This window comes from Macaca mulatta, chromosome 17 (assembly GCF_049350105.2).
Source record: "Macaca mulatta isolate MMU2019108-1 chromosome 17, T2T-MMU8v2.0, whole genome shotgun sequence".
NCBI classification, from domain to species: Eukaryota; Metazoa; Chordata; class Mammalia; order Primates; family Cercopithecidae; genus Macaca; species Macaca mulatta.
In genome coordinates, this window is record NC_133422.1 from 85,303,087 (window position 1) to 85,318,930 (window position 15,844).

The following is a 15,844-nucleotide window of genomic DNA, read 5'->3' on the forward strand; positions in this document are numbered from 1 at the left end:
GACTATGTTTGCAGATACTACAATACCTGCATTACGTTAAAAATCCGACTAATCAAGAAATCCCTGTTTAATGTACCATGACTCATGAATTCTTCAATGTATTTTTACAATTATTAGACGTATATGAGGTTTCCTTCAAGGATGTCACCTTGAAATAAGAGATGTGGAACTTTGAAAAGAATTACTTGACAAATACCTTGTATATATACATTTAGATAATCATTTTGGAAGACCTAAAGATAAAAGTTAGGTAACTAGCTTTCAACTCACGTACATCATTTGATCGCATTGCACCAGATGAAGGAGAGGGTCTGATCAACCCAATAAACACACGCTGACTAGGAAACTGTAAGATAGGAACAAACTCAGCATACAAGATGTTGGGACCAATGTTTGTCTGAAAGAAACAATTTACTCTGTCAAATCTTTCTATATATAATGAGAATAACAGAAGCACCATAGTTATATGAGGCTTACATTACATATTATTTGTAAAATACTTAGCATAGTGATTGTATACATTAGATACTCTTTTATATATAAATAAAATTAATAAATCAATGATGGTGAATCCAGAACTGAAGTTACAGTTTAAAATATATACTAAGACAATATTAAAAATGATAACTGAAAATAATAAAAGACTGTTTGATAGTCTTGTTTCTGATAATCTCATGATTAATAATTACTATTTGAAAATAAGAAAACAGATTTTTAACAAGTACCAAAATTGATTTCCCCTGAGATTAATTACTTCTGAGAAGGTATTGATGAGAGTCCCTTGGACAAGTCATATATTTTCTGGCTTCACAATTAAATGATGACCTTAAAATGAAGAAAATCTTAAATCTTTTCCAAATCTTGACTTCTATGATTTTGATTTTTAACATGTAATAAATATTTTATTTAGACCTTAGTTTTTTTTTTTGTTTTTTTTTTAATTTATTTATTATTATTATACTTTAAGTTGTAGGGTACATGTGCATAACGTGCAGGTTTGTTACATATGTATACTTGTGCCACGTTGCTGTGCTGCACCCATCAACTCGTCATTTACATCAGGTATAACTCCCAATGCAATCCCTCCCCCCTCCCCCCTCCCCATGATAGGCCCCGGTGTGTGATGTTCCCCTTCCTGAGTCCAAGTGATCTCATTGTTCAGTTCCCACCTATGAGTGAGAACATGCGGTGTTTGGTTTTCTGTTCTTGTGATAGTTTGCTAAGAATGATGGTTTCCAGCTGCATCCATGTCCCTACAAAAGACACAAACTCATCCTTTTTGATGGCTGCATAGTATTCCATGGTGTATATGTGCCACATTTTCTTAATCCAATCTGTCACTGATGGACATTTGGGTTGATTCCAAGTCTTTGCTATTGTGAATAGTGCTGCAATAAACATACGTGTGCATGTGTCTTTATAGCAGCATAATTTATAATCCTTTAGGTAGTACCATTCAGGACATAGGCATGGGCAAAGACTTCATGTCTAAAACACCAAAAGCAACGGCAGCAAAAGCCAAAATTGACAAATGGGATCTCATTAAACTAAAGAGCTTCTGCACTGCAAAAGAAACTACCATCAGAGTGAACAGGCAACCTACAGAATGGGAGAACATTTTTGCAATCTACTCATCTGACAAAGGGCTAATATCCAGAACCTACAAAGAACTCAAACAAATTTACAAGAAAAAAACAAACAACCCCATCAAAAAGTGGGCAAAGGATATGAACAGACATTTCTCAAAAGAAGACATTCATACAGCCAACAGACACATGAAAAAATGCTCATCATCACTGGCCATCAGAGAAATGCAGATCAAAACCACAATGAGATACCATCTTACACCAGTTAGAATGGCGATCATTAAAAAGTCAGGAAACAACAGGTGCTGGAGAGGATGTGGAGAAATAGGAACACTTTTACACTGTTGGTGGGATTGTAAACTAGTTCAACCATTATGGAAAACAGTATGGCGATTCCTCAAGGATCTAGAACTAGATGTACCATATGACCCAGCCATCCCATCACTGGGTATATACCCAAAGGATTAGACCTTAGTTTTAAGGGATTAGAATGTATTTCCTTAAAAAAAATCTACTCATGTATCAATAATATTTTGATAGAAATGATTTTCCAATACCACTAGTGGTCATTGATAAAACAGAAAAATCATTTCGAGAAAGTTTGGTAATTATAATAATTAAACAATAAGAATTGCTAATATTTACTGATCACACTTTGCTTAACAGGCACAGTGCTATGGATTTCATTTAAATTGCTTTATTTAATATCCTCCTAAATCACATCAGGTAAGTAGTTTTCCTCATTAGACCAGAGGTTGAGAGAATTAGGTAATACAGCACAAGGGCTGGAAATGCAATCATCCAAATTTAGATATTAAAAAGAAGAAATACAAAGACGAAGAATTGATGTTTATGGAGGAAGAGTACTACCTTGAAAATGAAAGTAAACTTGCGGCCAGTGAGTGTTTCTAGAATATGGAGTTTGACTTGTCTAGTATAGGGGTGGTTGAAGTCAGAGGTTTGGGATGTCTAACAAGGGTCCTTGTCTTCCTTCAGTTGTATTAAACAGAGCATATGCAGATGGTAAATGTTCAACTTGATTAAATTGACCAGATGGAATTAGAGAACAAATTCGAAATAGTGTGAGAAAGAAAGTAATACAGATTTGAGGACACAGACCAACAAGTTACCAGAGATCACCAAGGCAGCTTAACTAAACAAAAGAGGGAAAAGACCTATAAGAACAGCAAGAATTTCTCTTAATGGAGGATTAGATAATTAAAGAATCTGTCAGCTACAATTTAACTGAAATTTAAGATGTATAAAAATGATAAAACATACTTTATATATATATATATGTATATCATAGTTTACCATAATTTAAAGAAATGGTTTTGTATTCCCAGATATATGTTTAAGAGAAGCATAATTCCCTTTAAAAAACCTGAAAAATAATATCTATGTAGTCATATGTATTATTTGAATTTTTACAAAACTGAGGAATATAACACTGAAGGTATTCTAATTACCATAAAAATTAGTTAAAACTATGAAAAAAAATCAGATTATAGCTAACAATTTTAAGACTTTAAGATAAAGTCTTAAATAATAAAATCATAACACATGTAAAATCTTATAAAAATGTCAGAAATTATCATAAAGAACTTCTAATTTTTACAAGTATTACCAGAAGTGACAAATGAGAATAATCACTATAAAATTTTCTGTTTGTCATTTTGTTTTGAAATTTCTGGCTAAAGCCAAGCCATGTGAAAATTAGAAAGAGGTAAAAAGAATTTTTAGAATGGGTTAGATCAATCTATCATGTCTTGTGACTTATATATGGTTACATAAGACAGTATGACATAACAAGAAAATCTAAGAAAACAAATTAAATATACCTGTTAGATAAATTTTCTTTTAATTAAAAGTAGAGGATGCTGATACTATTGTTTTTAAGGCATGTGGTAGCATTTAGCACTCCAAATTCATAAATATTAGTACCATGTGGATATCATGAATTTGTGTTCCAGTATTTAAAATAAGGTTGTTTTTGGTATTTTTAAAAGGATAACTCCCTTTGTGTAGAACATCATGAACACTTCAGGATGTTTACCAGTTCTGCCGTACTCAAAATTAAGTGCACGTGCCAACCTCAATCACTGAGACTTTTATGAAAGCTGCTGCCTATTTCCAAACCTTCTGTGCAGACTGGAGAGGGAGAAGGCAGGAAAACAGATCTACTGTGCTCTGTTGATAAACAGCGATCCAGAGGGAGCATACGTCTTTATGATACAATTATTTTAGTATATAATATGAATCTTGTATTCACAAAAAGTTTTAAGTGGCTCCAATAAATGCTTTCTAAAGTACATGCATTCTTCTTCTTTTTTATTTTTATTTTTATTTTTTTTGGAGACGGAATCTCACCGTCTCCCGACCCCCTGCAACCTCTGCCTCCCGGGTTCAAGCAATTCTCAGCCTCAGTCTCCTGAGTAGCTGGGATTGCAGGCGCTCGCCACTAAGCCCGGCTAATTTTTGTATTCTTAGTAGAGACGGGGTTACACCATCTTGGCCAGGCTGGTCTTGGGCCGGGCGCGGTGGCTCAAGCCTGTAATCCCAGCACTTTGGGAGGCCGAGGTGAGTGGATCACGAGGTCAGGAGTTTAAAGTACATGCATTCTAAAGCTATTTTCTATCTTAGAAAGGGGAGCCATTATGTAAAAGTGCCTCAATATAAGCAGGGCTAATATTAGAGAACTAAGAAGAAAGTTTCTGTCCTAATCTCCATTCATTTATAAATCGATTTTAATATTACAACTATGTATTAATAGAAGTAGGTTCTAAAGCACTTATCATTTGTAATCAGAAAAAGGCAAGTAGCCTAAAATATGAAAATAGTTTAATAAAATACATTAAAATGATTAAATAAAATTCAGTCAGGAATATAAATTGGGTATTTTGTAATAGGCAACGTGAAAAACTGAAAATGACAACTACATTGTACTAATATATAATATATATCATCACAAAAATTACATATATGATATATAGTGTATGTAATATATTGCTTATCTAATTTCATCTCTGTGACTTCCCTAAATTTAGACATTTTCTTTGTTTAAAAAATAAATTTGTAGCTCTAAGAAACAAATAGCTTTTCCACAATCACATTAGTATTCTGCAGAAATGATGTTTGCATATATATTGGTCTAATTCCAATACTGGGAAATTAATTATTTTAATTAGCCATGTAGATCAGTTCAATAAAATTAATCAGTTATTTCAGTTAAGTATCCAAAATAGCTAAAATATTTAGACCATAATGTTAAAAAGTATGTAGAATTATCTTAAATGCATATCTAATGAGATTGTATGTGTGTCCATATCTATGATAGATTTATGGAAACAAGGAAATATGTGAATATAAAAAAAGTTCACTCTACTTTTTTCTAAAACTAAAGGGTGACTCTATGTTATTACAATATTACTTCTGTATTTGTCATATTTCTTAAAATCGACTATACTCAATGATACTTACAAACTTTCCGAAAAACGGAATCTAGTAAACAAATTTTATTTGTTAATTTAATGGTCATGAAAGAAGACTAGATTTTTTTCAGAAAAAGTACAATCAGTGTTACAGGTAATTTATTAAGAATATGAAAAATATAATATTTGATGCAAAAGTATAAAATGTCTAGACTTTTAATTTTTAAAATGTCACAAAAACAATTCAATAATAACTCAATGGGATGAATGGCAAAAATTGCTTTTGTCTCTGTTTAAATGAAGTAGAGACACTGGTTACCTGATTTGGTGTGGCATTAAAATATTATTTTAACCAGTAGGCTTTCAAGAAAGTTTGTATTTGTTTAGAAAAATAACCAAATAGGCTTTTTGGGGAATAGAAGCTTTCATGTCAATGCTGTGGATGGAAGAAGATACTCATGTCCTAAGTTCATTTCTCAGCAGAATAAAAAGAAATTCAAAGGAAGTTAGAGAAGGGGCAGTAGAAAGAGAAGAGAAAAGGTGAACCCACTTGTTGAGTGGACTGAAGCTCAAGTTATTGGGAGGGAATGAAGGAAGGAAAATGAGTCTTAAAAACATTTTTTATTTATCATTATTACAGATAATTATGTATTTATTTATCTACCTATTTATTTCAAATTATGTTTCAAAGTAATTGTTTGCCAAACACGATGATGCATAAAGGTGAAATTTTAAAGATCCACACTGTCACGGTTGTAACTTATGATGGTGGTGGGGGAGAAGGCTTGACAGTGATTAAGAAGTAGAAAAACAGATTAAAATATATACTCAGGATGAGAAAGACAATATAAAATAATCAATAAAAGTAACCATGAGTTGAGCAGCTAAATGCAGAACCTTAAGAGAGGTGAACAGAGCTAGTCTGTCTGAGTTGGTAATATTTACAGTGAAGGCTAAATGATGGGAAGTAAAGCTCTCTAGAAAAGGACTCCGGGCCCTTGCTTGGAAAGGTCTAGGGCCTGTGTCTGGAAAAATTTTGGCAAACTCTAGCAGCTGTGTCACTGTTGGTGGGGAGATTTATAAAGATACAGCTAGAAAGAGCATTAACAGCATTTCCAGTGACAAGTTTGGATTTTATTTCAAGTACTAATGGAAGAAAATGAGAATTTTAATCAAAAGAGTGGCTTAACTGTTAGTTAATGCTCTCAAATCTCCAAAAATCAAATAAAAAACAAAGAAACACAAAATAAAGGAAAACTTTATTATGTAAAATGTAAGTTTAGTGTGAGAGTTATTTGGTAGAATTGGAAGAAAATTGCTTGTCATCAAGAAGGGGTTGTGCAGCCCATTCAGCTCCACTCCAGTCTCAAAAGAAAAAAAAAAAATTGTAAGACAAAGAAAAAGGAAAAAAAAAATGATACTAAAAATTTTACCCAGAACTGTTATAAAGGTTAGTGGTCATATTTTCTACATAGACAGATGGCATATGTCATACAACGCATTTATTGATTTTCTTTCCAAAGTGTCATGAAATATGGTGAAGACACACATAAGCAATTAAAACATTGCCTTAAATTTCTTATATTTCAAATATGAATTTTGAGAACAGACAAAATATCTGATTAATACCCTGCACCTGAGATCTTTAGGCCTAAATCAGGCTGAAATACAAATAGCTGACACCTTTTTCTGATATAAATACTGTTGATAATGTTTCAAAGATGTGGGCATGGTCATTGACACTAAATCTATTTCTAGGAGGGTATCAAGATACATTTGGCCGAAGTAAGGAAATATCAGCTGAGTGTCTTATTAAGGGAGGTGGTACTGTAGGTGGTTTTATGAGTGAAAATTATCACACAGACCCAATCCTTGGCTCTTTTCATTTTTCCATCTGCATTTTCATCATGGTACTTCTTCCTTTATAATCATAAGATAGCTGCCATAATTGCAGTGATTATATCTTCCCACATTTATTAAGAAGAGAAGAAGAAAGCCAAGGAGATTTCCTTTCACTTCTCTCTATTATTGTCAAGAAACTAAACATTGTTCCATGATATCACAGATGACATCTTTTCTGTCTAGTTGAGTAGAACGGAGTAGCCAAAGTTCTACTATGCCTGTCAGAGGAAAAAATGGAAACAGATTGTTGCAATTACATAAATTCTTACTCTGGGACCACTTTTACATCTAAGAAAAATCAGGAATCCACTGGTGAAGAAATGAGAATGACAGGAAAGTGACACACAGTGTCTGCCGCAATAAGGAAAATATATATGCTAAGAAGGAAATTGTTAAAGTGTTTAGAAAAAGATAAAATCTAATTACCCAAAGGAGGAATGGGAGTGTATTTTCAATAAAGAAGATAATTTAATTGAACACAATGTGAGGAAAAGCATAATTATTGCTCTGTTCAGGGGAAGCAGCAATAAGGAGATTCAGAATATCCAAAGAAAATAAATCACTATGAAATTCTTTTGGCAAATCACTGTAATATTTGATGTGTTCATAAAATATCACCTATTTTATGATTAGATATTATCTGTGGACACACATTTATGAAGCACAAATGAAAATATCAAGAAAAATAACAGCAAGACATCTGAAAAGCAATGTAATTAAATATAGATGACAAGAGTAGAATGGCTAAAATCCAAAGCACTAATAATACCAAATGCTGCATCAGCATCTCTCATTCATTACTGCTGAGAATGCAAAACAGAACAGCTAATTTGGAAGATATTTTCAGTTTCATACAAAATCAAACATACTCTTACCATATGACTCAGCAATCTTATCTTGATCTTATTGGTATTTACCCAAATCTGCTAAAAATGTATGTCCACACAAATACCTGCACATTGATGTTCACAGTTTTATTCAAGATTGCCAAAACCTAGAAGCAACCAAGAAATCTTTCAGTAGGTTACTGAATAAGTAAACAATGGTACATCCATGCAATGAATTAATTATTATTCACTCCAAAGAAAAATGAGCTCTCATGCCAAGAAAAGATATGGGAAATCCTTAAATGCATGTTACTAAATGAACAAAGCAAATCTGAAGAGTATAATATCACTGTATGATTCCAACTTTGGCATTCTGGAAAAGGCATAACTATGGAAACAGTAAAAAGATCAGTGGTTAACAGGGGGTAAGGGAGGAGGGAAGAATAAATATGTGGGGAACAGATCATTTTTAGGGCAGTGAGGGTATTCTGTACGGTATTACAATAGTAGATACATATTGTTATACATTTCTCAAAAGCCATAAAGCATGCAACACCAAGAGTGACTCTAATGTAAATGATGGACTTTTAGTGATAATGATGTCTCAATGCCAGTTCATTATTTGTAAAAAGTGAACTGCTACCACCTGCCTAAGTTCTCAGGCCAATAGCAGCTCTGCACTTCCCTGGGATGAGGCTCCCAGAAGGAGAGACAGGTGGCCATTTTTGCTGCTCCACAGCTCCCACTACTGCTGCCATCAGGATAAGAGGGTGTGCAGTGATCAGGGACTAATCCAGACCCCCAGCACAGTGCAGCTGTTTGCCATGTGGGCCCACACCCCCGCTACTCCACTCTAGGAACGGCCTCCAGACCCTGGACGCTAGTCACCCGCTGCCTTGGCTCTCAGGCCAGCAGCAGCCCTGCATTTCCCTAGGATGGAGCTCCCAAAGGAAGTCAGCAGGCCAACGTTTTTGTTGCTTTGCAGCCCTTGCTCCTGTTGCCCTCAGATATGGGAGGGAACACAGTGATTGGCAACTGATGAACATCCTGGACATAGTGCAGCAGCCTTATGGGAAAGTGGCCAGACTGTTTTCCACACAGGTCCTCACCTCCACTACTCTTCACTGGGCAGTGTTTCTCCACCTTGACCCCCAGTGCAACCACATTTCCCCCATCTGGACACTTCAATCTGTGACAACTCTGCATTTTTCTGAGGAGGGAATCCTAGAAACAGCCTACAGCCCCTCTCCCATTGCAATTACAGTGGTAATGAACTTACTGCCCTCAGAACTGGACAGGAACAAAGGGCCTAATCACTACACTAGATCACCAGGACACCACAGCTACTATACAGAAAGGAGTTCAGTCTCTCTTCCCTGTGAGTCCCCACCCCTCACTCTTCACTGGTCAGGGCCCCCAGCTTGGGAACACAGAACAGCTGTCTCCTACCCACAGCCAAGCATTTCCACTGCCAGTGGCTCTGTGTTTCCCTGACAGTAACTTCCAGAAGCAAGAAAAGGTTCTCTGTCCCTGCAGCAGTTCTGTCCCTGCTGCTCCAAGACTGGAGAAGAAACAAAGAGCCTGTGGGCTTTACTCATTTCCAACACAACACAGTCACCATCTGGAAAGTTGCCCACTCTCTCCTAACTGTGAGCCCTCAACCACAAGCTTTTCATCAAGTGGGGCCAACAGCTGAGCCAGCAGTGCACCAGCCCCAGACTCTTGCTGACCATTTCCAGTAGTAGTGGCTCTGTGTTTTTCTGAGGTGGAGATCCCAGAGGCAACTGAAAGTCTGTCTGCTCCTGCTGCTGCTCATCATCAGGTAAGGTGCCCTGGTTTTGGTCCAGAACACAGCTGCCCCACCACAGGCCAATCACACTAATAGAAAGCCACTTTGCATCTCTCTCTGGGGTGGAGCCCCAAGAGACAAGTAAAAGGTCCTCTGCCTCAGGCACTGCCATGGTCCCTTCTCCTGCTGCCTCCTAGCTGGAAAGGGAACATAAAGCCTCAGCTTGCCCCAGTGCTGCAGTGTGAAGCCCAGGAGTGCCAAGCTGAGAACTGCAGCCAGCACTTAAATAGGAGAGGAGCATACACTTTCAGAGCATTGAGCGGTAGCGTGGCTGCAATCATGAGGAAATACAGAGGAGTCATGTGTCTGAGCAAAAGTCTATCTACACATCCTTTGCTTACATGCCATCTGTTGGCTCAAAGTCCAAATTTCAATACCAAAAATGCTAACATACTCTCTTGTGAAACCATGGATGAGAATTCAGCTACAGATAAAGACTTGCACAAAGCCTTGGCCCTCTGGAAACATATAGAAAAAAAGTCAACTGACGGTACTCAAATTACACCACAGTTAAAGGAGCACCAAGCTATACAGATGAGAAAGAACCAGCACAAGAACTCTCATAACTCAAAAAAGCTAGAGCTGCTTCTTACCTCCAAATGACCACACTACTTCACCAGTAAGAGTTCTTAACCAGAGTGAAGTAGCTAAAAATGACAGAAATCAAATTCAGAATACAGACAGGAATAAAGATCATCTAGATTCAGGAGTAAATTGAAACCCAATTCAAGGAAATTAAGGTTTACACAAAACAATGTGGTAACTGGTAAACAAAATGACCATTATTAAAAAAAAAAAAAAAAAACTGATCTGATAGAGCTGAAAAACACACTACACAAATTTCATGATGCAATCACAAATATTAACAGCAAAATAGACCAAGTTGAGGAAAGAATCTCAGAATTTGAAGACTGGGTATCTAAACTAACTCAGTCAGGCAAAAAATTTTTAAGAAAGGATAGAACAAAATCTCCAAGAAACATGGAATTATGTACAGAGACCATGTCTCCAACTCACTGGCATCCCTGAAAGAGAGGGGGAGAAAGAAAGAAATTTGGAAAACACATTTTAGGTTATGGTTCATGAAAATTTCCCCAACCTCACTGGAGAGGCCAACATTCAAATTCGGGAATAGCAGAAAATCCCTATGAGATACTACACAAGAAGACCATCCCCAAGATACATACTCATCAGATTCTCCAAGGTTGAAGTGAAAGAAGAAATGTTAAAGACAGCTAGAGAGAAATGGCATGTAAGAAATGTTTCAGCAGAAACCTGACAAGCCAGAAGAGATTGAAGGCCTATATTCAGCATTCTTAAAGAAAAGAATCTCCAAGCAAGAATTTCATATACAACTGAACTAAGTTTCATAAGCAAAGGAGAAATAATATTATTTTAGGCAAGCAAATGTTAGAGAAATTTGTTACTACCAGACCTGTCATAAGAGAGGCACTGAAAGAAGTGCTAACTATGGATAGACTACAACCAACCACTACAAAAACAAACTTAAGTACATACATCATTCATACTATAAAACAATCAAACAAACATGTCTGCAAAACAACCAGCTGATAATATAATGACAGGATCAAATATGCACATATCAACATTAGCCTTGACTGTAAACAAAATTAATGCCCCAATTAAAAGGCAAACAGTGGCAGACTGGATAAAGAAGCAAGACCTGATGGTATGCTGTCTTCAGGAGACCCATCTCACTTGCAATGATACCCATAGACTCAAAGTATAAGAATGGAGAAAAAGCTACCAACCAAATGGAAAATATTTTAAAAAGTGGTTACTATTCTAATTTCAGACACAACAAACTTTAAATGAACAAATATTAAAAAAAAAAAGTTGAGCATTACAAAATGGTAGAGTTCGATTCAACAAGAAGACAACAAACCAAAATATATATATATATACACACAACATAGGAGCATTCAATTCATGAAACAAGCTCTTAGAGACCTATGAAGAAGCTTAGACTTCCACACAATAATAGGAAACTTCAACACCCCACTGACAGTATTAGACAGACCACTGAGGCAGAAAACTAAACAAAGACATTCAGAATCCAAACTTGACATTTGACCATATGGACCTAGTAGACATCTACACAACTCTCCACCCCAAAACAACAAAATATACATTCTTCTCATCTGCACATGACACATACTCTAAAATTGATCACATAATCATACATAAAACAATCCTCAGCAAAAGCAAAATAACTCTCAGAGTTTTGTTTAGCAAACACACTCTCAGAGCACAGCATAATAAAAATACTAATCAATACTAAGAAAACCACACAAAACCATACCATTACATAGAAATTAACTAACCTTCTCCTGAATGACCTTTGGGTAAGCAATAAAATTAAGACTCAAATCAAGAAATGTATTGAAATTAATGAGAACAAAGATACAACATACTAGAATCTCTGGGACACAGCAAAAACAGTGTTAAGAGGAAAATTTATAGTGCTAAACACTCACATTGAAAAGTAAGATCTCAAATCAGCAATCTAACATCATACTGAGAGGAACTGGAGATACAAGAGCAAATCAATCCCAAAGCCAGGAGAAGACAAGGAAAACAAAAACAAAAACAAAATCAGAGCTGAATTGGAGGAAACTGAGATGTCAAAAATCACACAAAAGATTAACAAATCCAGGAGCTGGTTCTTTGAAAGAATCTAAATAAAGAAAATTTATTTAGGCTAATAAAGAAAAAAAGAGAGAAGATTCAAATAAACACAATCAGAAATTACAAAGGGGATACTAACACTGACCACACAGAAATACAAAAAGTCCTCAGAGATTACTAGGAACACTTCAGTGCATGCAAGTTACAAAACCTAGAAGAAATGGATAAATTCATGGAAACATGCAACCACCAAGATTAAACTGGAAGAAATTAAATCCCTGAACAAATTAAAAATGAGTCCTGAAATTGAATAAGTAATAATAAGCCTACCAACCAGAAAAACCCAGGATCAGATAGCCAAACTCTACCAGATGTATAAAGAAGAGCTGGTACCATTCTGAAACTATCCCAAAAAAATGAAAGAATATGAATTCCTCCCTACCTCATTCTATGAGATCAACATCATACTGATAACAAAACCTGGGAAAGACATGGCAGAAAAAGAAAATGTCAGACCAATATCCTTGATGAACATAGATGCAAAATCCTCAACAGAATACTAGCAAGCTGAATCTACCTGCACATCAAAAATACAATCCCTTATGATCAAGTATGCTTTATCCCTGGGATGCAAAGTTGATTCAACATATACAAATCAATAAATGTGATTCATCACATAAAGAGAACTAAAAACAAGAGCTATATAATTATTTCAATAGATGAAGAAAAGGCTTTTGATAAAATTCGACATCCCTTCATATTAAAAACCCACAACAAAATAGGCATGGAAGAAACATATTTCAAAATAATGAGAACCATCTATGACAATCCCATAACCATCATACTCAATAGGCAAAAGCAAGAAGCATTCTCTTTAAAAACCAGAACAAGACAAGAATGACCTCTCACCATTCCTATTCATCATAGTACTGGAAGTTCTTGATAGATCTGTCTGGCAAGGGAAAGAAATAAAAGGCATCCAAGCAGGAAGAGAGGAAGTCAAAGTATCCCTGTTTACAGACAATATGATTCTATACCTAGAAAAAGTCACAGTCTCTGCCCAAAAGTTCCTTAAGCAGGTAAACAATTTCAGCAAAGTTTCAGGACACAAAATCAATGCACAAAAATTAGTAACACCTTTATACACCAACAATCTACAAGCCGACGGCCAAATCAAGAATGCAATGCCATTCACAATAGCCATAATAGGAATAAAATACCTAGGAATACAACTAACCCAACGAGGTGAAAGTCTTCTACATTCAGAATTATGAAACACTATTCAAAGAAATCAGAGATGACACAAACAAATGGTAAACCATTTCATGCTCAGTAACAGGAAGAATCAATATTGTTAAAATGGCCATACTGCCCAAAGCAATGTACAAATTCAGTGCTACTCTTATCAAACTACCAATGACATTCTTCACAGAATTAGAAAAAAACTATTTTAAACTTCATACGGAACCAAAAAAGAGCATAAATAGCCAAGAGAAATCTAAGCAAAACCAACAAAGCTGGAGGCATCACATTACCTAACTTCAGACTATGTTACAAGGTTGCAGTAACCAAAACAGCATGGAAGTGGTACAAAAAAAAGACACATAGACCACTGGGACAGAATAGAGAGCCCAAAAATAATTCTGTACACCTATAATCATCTAATATTCAATGAAGTCAAGAAAAACAAGCAAAGAGGAAAGGATTCTCTATTTAAAAATGGTGCTGGAATAACCAACTAGCCATATGCAGAACATTGCAACTGGACCCCCTCCTTATACCATATTAAAAAAAATCAACTCAAGATGGATTAAAGACTAATGTAAAACCTAAAACTACAAAAACCCTGGAGATTGCTTCTTGGCCTTTTGGCTAAGATCAAGTAAAAAAACCTTGAAAAAAAACCTAAGAACTATAATCCTGGACATAGGACCTAACAAAGATTTAATGACAAAGACACCCAAAGCAATTGCAACAAAAACAAAGTTGACAAATAGTGCCTAATTAAACAAAAGAGTTTCTGCACAACAAAAGAAACTATCAACAGAGTCAACAGACAACCTATAGAATGGGATAAAATAGAATGGGATCCTATAGCATGGGAGGAATATTAAGCCAAACTTGGACAGTGTATAAGAACTAAGGGCATACCAGAGGAACTATGATCAAATGAAGTCACTACTGCTGTTTTGGCACTCTGATAGCTGAAATTGCCACAGACATAAATTCCAAATTATCCAAAGTTATGTGTTTCTATCACTTAATCTAGATTTTAAATGTTGGACAAAAATCCAAATTAAAATAATTAAATAAAGACATTTTGATTCCCAGATTAGTATATGAGGAAAACACAGGTAACTCCACAAAAGAAAGAATGTAGGGAGTGGCACAGTGTAATAAATTAGAAGACAGAGGGGTTCAAACTAATAGCCTCATTCAATAACTTATTTCTCACAAGGTTCAAGTTTTCCTAAGTTTTAACATATTACAATGAGCAACTTTAATAAAATTACTTTTTAAAATGAACAAAAAGTAACTATTGTTCATAATTCATTATCATTTGACAATCAACAATATAGATAAATGAGTTTATTCTGAATTGAAAAGATTATATTAAGCTAGAAGTATAACTATCTGCAGGGCCTGTTTTACTAGATTCAATACATTTTTAAGAATTCTACAGCAATTTGGAGTTGCCTCAGAAGTCTCAAGGGATGGCTTGGGAGGCAGAGGGAGCAGAGCTCTGGAGAATTCTGTTTTAATTAAAGCAGTTTTTGGAACATTTACTACATTGGAGGTCTGCATAAAATTATTATTTTGAAAGGATTTTGAGCTCCCAAAATTTGAAAACCAGTGAATTATAAAATGGTAGCTTCTACCCACACTATAAAGAAACAATCTGTATATAAATGAATTCTGTTATTTAAAGAAAATGATTTATTTGTTTCATAAGTGAACTACGTTTTTTTTTTTTTTTTTTTTTTTTTGAGACGGAGTCTCACTCTGTCACCCAGGCTGGAGTGCAGTGGCACGATCTCGGCTCACTGCAAGCTCCGCCTCCCGGGTTCACGCCATTCTCCCGCCTCAGCCTCCGAGTAGCTGGGACTACAGGCGCCCGCCACCGCGCCCGGCTAGTTTTTTGTATTTTTAGTAGAGACAGGGTTTCACCATGTTAGCCAGGATGGTCTCGATCTCCTGACCTCGTGATCCACCCGCCTCGGCCTCCCAAAGTGCTGGGATTACAGGCTTGAGCCACCGCGCCCGGCAATGAACTACGTTTTATCAAGTGTTTACGACAAAGCAGATACTTTTCTAGAATTTTCAATAAGCTATTGAATTTAAATAAGTTTTATAGAACAATATGGATCTAGTGTTTGGTAGCATAATTAGGGAAATATAGTTAACAGTAATGTATTTATATTTCAAAATAGCTAGAAAAGATTTCAATCGACCCATCATAAATAAATGATCAACGTTTGAGAAAATGAATCTTCCAAATACCCAGATTTGATTATTATACTTTATAGGTTCATATCAAAATATCATATGTACCTTATAAATATTTACAACTAGTATGTGTTCCTAAAAATTAACAATAAA

At 35.4% G+C, this 15,844-nt stretch overlaps 1 long non-coding RNA gene across 1 annotated transcript in view; it reads left to right on the forward strand.

Annotated features, from left to right (window-relative positions):
• The window catches only part of LOC144336297 (uncharacterized), a 42,714-nt gene that overhangs the window by 19,271 nt on the left and 7,599 nt on the right, over window positions 1-15,844 (forward strand). The window contains exon 3 of the long non-coding RNA XR_013407929.1: window positions 2,596-2,680. This is a non-coding gene — a long non-coding RNA (uncharacterized LOC144336297). The remainder of the gene's footprint in view (window positions 1-2,595; window positions 2,681-15,844) is intronic.